Below are 6,305 nucleotides of genomic sequence, written 5' to 3' on the forward strand. Positions count from 1 at the left end.
TATCCAATTAAGGGTAAGCCAGTAAACACAGTTGTTTGAAAATGTCATGCTCTATAATCCTAGCATTTTCCAGTAGTTAAAATAAGATTGCTAGGGGCACTTGGGTGGCTCAATAGGTTAAGCCCCTACCTTCGGCTCAGTTCATGATCCCAGGGTCCTGGGATTGAGTCCTGCATCGGGCTCCCTGCTCAGCGGGGAGCCTGCTTCTTCTCCTTCTGCTGCTCCCCGGGCTTGTGCTCTCTTGCTTGCTCTGTCAAATAGATAAATAAAATCTTCAAAAATGAATAAATAAGATTGTCATGTATAACAATACAAGAGGGAAGAACTGGGACCTGAATGCTGGGTGCTCTGTATCCAAACACTTATCATTCTTATTCTCCATCCCTCCACTCACCCCTTTCACCAAGATTTATTTAACACCTATTATGTGCCAAATAATGCAGCAGAGAAAAGGCAGTTTTCTGTCTTTTAATGTGCTTATTTTAAAAAGAAGAAACTATAATAAAAATAAAGATGCTTGACTTTTTGGTGTTTCAACCCAGTATTTCCTTCCTCCGTGGGTCAGAAGCCACACTGGAAACGTTGTCAGTTACCACCTTATAACCAGGCACCCAGCACAGTGCCTAGAAACCCAGCGTTCTCATTCACAGAATGCCCCCTTACAGTTTTCTCCATGATAATTGCTCTCCGCTCTACTGCCAGGCAGTTCCAGCTTCTTGAACATCACCAGGATGTCGTTGAATTCCTGAGTATTACTATGAAAACCTGAGTAGGGCTTCATTTAGGGAAACATTTCCTTAACCTCAGGAAAAGTCAATGAATCAAATCTCTCTGTCTCTCTCTCTTCCCCGACCCCCTCTCCATATTTGTCCCCCAGCATCTTTTATACGCTACTCGGTCACCCCGGCCAGTAGCTTTTCTCCTCTTCCTGTAGTCAGTCACTCATACCATCTTCCATCCTACACCCTTCCCAACAGGTGCCCCTCAGCCATCAGCCGACATGCTTTGGTTTCTGGTCCCCACCATCTTTTCTCGGGGACACCGTACCGGTCTTTCAGCTGGTGATACTTCACCTTTCTCATCCAGTCTTCATAGGGCAGTCAGATGCTCTTTTTACAATACGACCCGAATCCCAATAAGGGTCCTAATCCTAATCCTTATTCTCTCATGCTTCAAACTTTTCAGGGTTTCTTTGCTGCCCTGGGAAAACATCCAAATATAATCACATGGCTTTCCAGAAGCTTTGTGATCCATTCACACTAACCACTTTTACCCTAATGTGCTAGGACTGCAAATCCCCCAGGAGAAAGGAACGCGGCGGGTTTTGTGCCTGGGCAGAAATATTACAAAGGCTGCAGCACCCCCTGGCGCCGGCTTCGTGTTGCTGTGGCTAAAGACTAAAAGATGAAGGGGAGTAGGGACTCGCAGAGCCCTGCGTGTGCACAGTGACACCTGTGTGCTTCCAGGTAGAAGGCATCTTCCTCCATTCCTTCCCACATATGGGGTAGAAGGCAAAACTGATGTTCTCAAGGAAGGGGGTGTGTGGATGACTGTCTTCAACTTCAATTTTTCGAAACACAAAAACATTTTCCCTGTGTATTTAAAATATCACGCCCTAAGAGTGGGCTCCAAACATAAAATCTTAACTCTACAATGTGGAGAAACGTCTCCGAAGAGGGGAAAACCTGGCCCTGGCTTCTGTGCTTTCTGATCGCTGACAGTAAGGTGGAGCGGATTTCTGGCCTCCAGGCGGTCTGTCATTGCATCTCCCCTGGGGAGAGACGTCTGAAGATTAGGGGCTTCTGAGTGTCTGCCCTTTTCTTGAGAAACACGGGAGACTCGTGTGATTGGCCAACATCAGGGTTTCCTTGCAGGTGAGTTCTTACCAGCAAGTAGACAGGCACTGGCAGCAACATTCTGAAGAGGTCACACCAATTTATTCTATAGATTTAGTGCCGCCTTGGAAAAATTATATGCTGTGTACAATCCTGGCAGATTTGGGAACTCGCAAGAGTCTGGCTGTGCGTCCTTGGGGACAAATCTGTGGCTATCTCTTCAGATAGATTAAGGAACAATAAAGAATAACAGATTAATATCCCCCTCCAAGTCTTTACTAGGGAGCTTTCTGTGGGGAGCTGGGCAAAAGCGCAGGGATCCCTCAGTTTCTGAATTCTCACCATCTGAGAACTGCAGACAATTTTACTCCAAGTTCACTCTAAATCAAAGCTCACTCTAATGAATCTGCAGGTACCTGCCAACCAAAATATGTATTCTAGGGACGCCTGGGTGGCTCAGTCAGTTACACATCTGCCTTCAGCTCACGTCATGATCCCAGGGTCCTGGGATGGAGCCCCACATCAGGCTCCCTGCTCAGTGGGGAGCCTGCTTCTCCCTGTCCCACTCCCCCTTCTTGTGTTCCCTCTTTCTGTATATCGAATAAATAAATCCTTGTTTATGTGGTTTGTTCATTATGGGTATCAGCTCTGGATTATTAATGGCTATGGAATGAATGTTTCTGTGCCCCACCCCACCACCCCATCAAAAAAATGCTTATGTTGAAGTCCTAACCTCCAAAAGTGATGACATTAGGAAGTCGAGCCTTTGGGAAGTGATTGGGTCTTGAGGGTAAAGGCCACATGAATGAGATCAGTGCTCCCTTGCCCATTCCTTCGTGTGAAGACACAGCGAGAAAGAAGCACAGGCTATATACAGGAAAAGGGTCTATGCCAGAAGGCAACAGGGTGTAACCTTGATTTTGAACTTCCTACCCTCCAGAACTATGAGAAATAAATTTCTGTTGTTTATAAGTTTGTTGTATTTTATTAAAGCAACCCAAAAGACTAGGACATTAAATAAAAATGTCTTCTGAGAAATTGATCCTGCTGGTTAGTTGCTGGCTAACAACATTTCAGGGGTAGAGATCATCTCAAAGTCAAAAGTCACAGATATCGCTAACGTGAGAGTCCTGTAAATACACATGTAAATATAAATATATATACACTATAATTATATAGGGAAAATGTGAAAGAACATAAAGTTCTGGTTCACCTCAATGCTCACTGTTGGTCAGCAAAAAGAGGAAGGGGAAGGAAAGTAAATACTCAGTGCCAAATGTTTAAAAGATACTTTAGGTCACACACAGGAAATGATCGTTGGTGTCAGTGACCGTGATCGTGACACGAGCAGAAGCATCACATCAAAACTGCATTTCCAGGCACGATTTTGTTCCTGGGGACTGCCTAGCAGGAAGATAAGGAAACGCTAGCCATTTTGAGGAGCTGTTTTATTGGCTGTTTGGGGTTTCGTCCTAGTGTTTCAGGCAGCGCTTCTCAGTCACTGACTCAGCCTTAATTGCCAAGTTGAGAAGAATAACTATTCCTTGAGTTTCGACCCAGATAAACCTCCAGCAGGCACCTACTGCCCACTTCTCTGTTCACTAGCCCATTCTCGCTCAAGCCTCACCAGTTGCCAGACCTCCACCAAGACCATAGTCCCTCTTCCCTCCCACCCACAGACCTCCCTGGGGTGGTTAGAAAGTAGCTATTTTTTAATTTCCTCACTTTATCCAATTTTCTTTTCCTACGTGTTATTACATATATTCAACAGAGTATGTCCTTTCTTGACCTTGCAGTGCGCCGTTCATTGCCTTGTAAAAGGAAAGCACAATCCATATCCGATACCTTATAGTCTCCTTGAGTGCTGCATACAAACATACTGTTCATGAGCTCAGGAACTGTCAAATAACTGAAAAATAAGTATTTTATTATGTTTTTAATATTTTATTTATTTATTTGACACAGAGAGAGATCACAAGTAGGCAGAGAAACAGGCAGGAGAGAGGGAGGAAGCAGGCTCCCTGTTGAGCAGAGAGCCCAATGCAGGGGCTCCATACTAGGATCCTGAAATCATGACCTGAGCCGAAGGCAGAGGCTTTAACCCACTGAGCCACCCAGGCGCCCCAACAATAAGTTTTTTAAATGCTTCAGTCATGCACTTAATAAATCGTCACAGGAGTTGAAAAGCGATGTTACTGATATGTAGGAAACGTGGTCGCATTTTTCATATGGACAAGGCATGAATGAGTATTTTTCCCATTTAAAATACTAGCACAGGAACGCATGGGTGGCTCAGTCTGTTAAGCGTCTGCCTTTGGCTTGGGTTATGATCCCAGGATCCTTGGATTGAGTCCAATGTTGGGCTCCTTGCTCTGCCAGGAGCCTGCTTCTCCCTCTGCCTGCTGCTCCCCATCCTTGTGCTCTCTCTCTCTGACAAATAAATAAAATCTTTTTTTAAAAAAAGATAACTTTTTAAAAATGGTAGTCTTTTAAAGGACAATTGTACAGAGTTTCTACTGCATTCCAAGCAAATCTCTCATTTGGTTACTTCTGGAGACTCTGAGGGAGAAATTTCCAGGCCTTTCTCCTACCTGCTGGTAGCTGTGGGCAATTCTTGGCATCCCTTGGCTTGTAGACCTATCACTCCAATCTCTGGTTTTGACTTCACATGGCCTTCTCCCTGTGTGTGTGTGTGTGTGTGTGTGTGTGTGTGTGTGTATCTCTAATGTCCCTCTCTTTTCTTTTATAAGGACACCAGTCACTGGATTTAGGGACATTCCAAGATCCAGGGTGATCTCAACTTGAGATCCTTACTTACTTCTGCAAAAACACCCTATTTCCAAGTAAGGTCTCATTCACTGGGATGTGGAGTTAGGATGCAGATATATGTTTTTAGGGGACACAATTCAACCTGCTATCCATGTCAACACAAATAACACATTTTAAATGAAAAATAGCCATATATTCTGAGTAAAAATTTAGTGGTGAGTGATATTGCTGCTTATTTTTGTAAATCTTTTTAATATCAGGATTCATGAGCTAAGTGCTCATCTGCTTTTTTATTTTCAATCCATTATTTTGTTGTTTCGGTTGAGATACATGATGAATAAAAAGCCTCCACTCAGAGAATCTCAGACCCTACTGGGAGGGTTTCAGAGGCTCCCAGGGGTCTTTGGGGCACACTATGATAAGCACTCTCTCAGGTGTACACTTTAAAATATATGCCAAGTGGAGTTTCTAGGCATATGTATGTATCTCCTGCTTTCCTAGGTAATGCCACACGCTTCATCGTTTGTATCACTTTACACATGACTAGCAGTGTTTGAGGGATCTTCTTGCTCAACATTGCTGCTCACCAACCTCTGATATTGTTACACTAGAAGCAGGTGAGTGGGAGGGGCGCCTGGGTGGCTTAGTCCAGTAAGGCATCTGCTTAGTCCCATCGGGCTCTCTGCTCCCTGGAAAGCCTGCTTCTCTCTCCCTCTGCTGCTCCCCCAGCTTGTTCTCTGTGTGTGTGTGTCCAATGAATAAACAAAATGTCAAAAGAAAAGAAAAGAAAATAGAACCCATGTTTCCTACTTTGAAATTCATTCTTTCTTCCTCTCAAGGCGCAACCAATGCTCACCAAGGTGCATTCTCCTCCAGATCTTATCTCCTTGGGGGTCCTCTCCCCACTGCGGAGGCTTTGGGCACCACAGGCCAGTGGAGGTCCTGCATCTCCCTCCTTACCAACACCCCCCACCCGCACCCAGCCTCTTCCTCTGCCTCCCTCCCTTCCCTGCCTGGCTCCTACCCACCTCACCCTATTTACTTCTCATAAAGCCCTCTACCACCTTCTGCTGATCATCTTCGAGTGCGTGAGCCTCACCATGGTCATTTCTTTAAAAATGGCATAATCCCTAAGATGTGTTCATATGCACAAGAAAATGTATAATTTAAGAAATCAACACGTTTGTTACCATTACCTACAGTTTTTTTTAAGCTCTCCAGCACAAACCAGGCTGTGACCATAGGCAAGTTACTCAACTTTTTGGATCCTCAATTTACTCATCACGAAAATAGGTGACATCATACCTGACTGCGCAGAAGGACTTGTGTAATACTCTTGGCACGGTACCTGATAAGGAGCGCTCAAATGACGTTTATTTTTATTTAACAAAAGCTTATTGAGTGCTTAGAGTACCAAAAAGTAAGGTACTCTCTGCAAGTACTGAAGCCCTGTAATAATGCTGTGGGTAAGGCAGTACTGTCTTCATCGTACAGATGTGAACGCTGAAGCAGAGCGGTCGACGCGATACCTGCGGGCGGCACGCCCCACCTAGACACCGGCGGGACACACCCTTCTCTCTGGCCCCGCCCCGCCACGTTCAGGACGATGGCCCCGCCCCTCGCCTCCGGAGCCGGCGGCCCCGAAGCCGACGTCTCGCGAGCTTCCACGTACACACTCCAACGCCTCTCCGCCTCTGCGCG

The sequence above is a fragment of the Mustela nigripes genome, chromosome 12 (assembly GCF_022355385.1).
Source record: "Mustela nigripes isolate SB6536 chromosome 12, MUSNIG.SB6536, whole genome shotgun sequence".
NCBI classification, from domain to species: Eukaryota; Metazoa; Chordata; class Mammalia; order Carnivora; family Mustelidae; genus Mustela; species Mustela nigripes.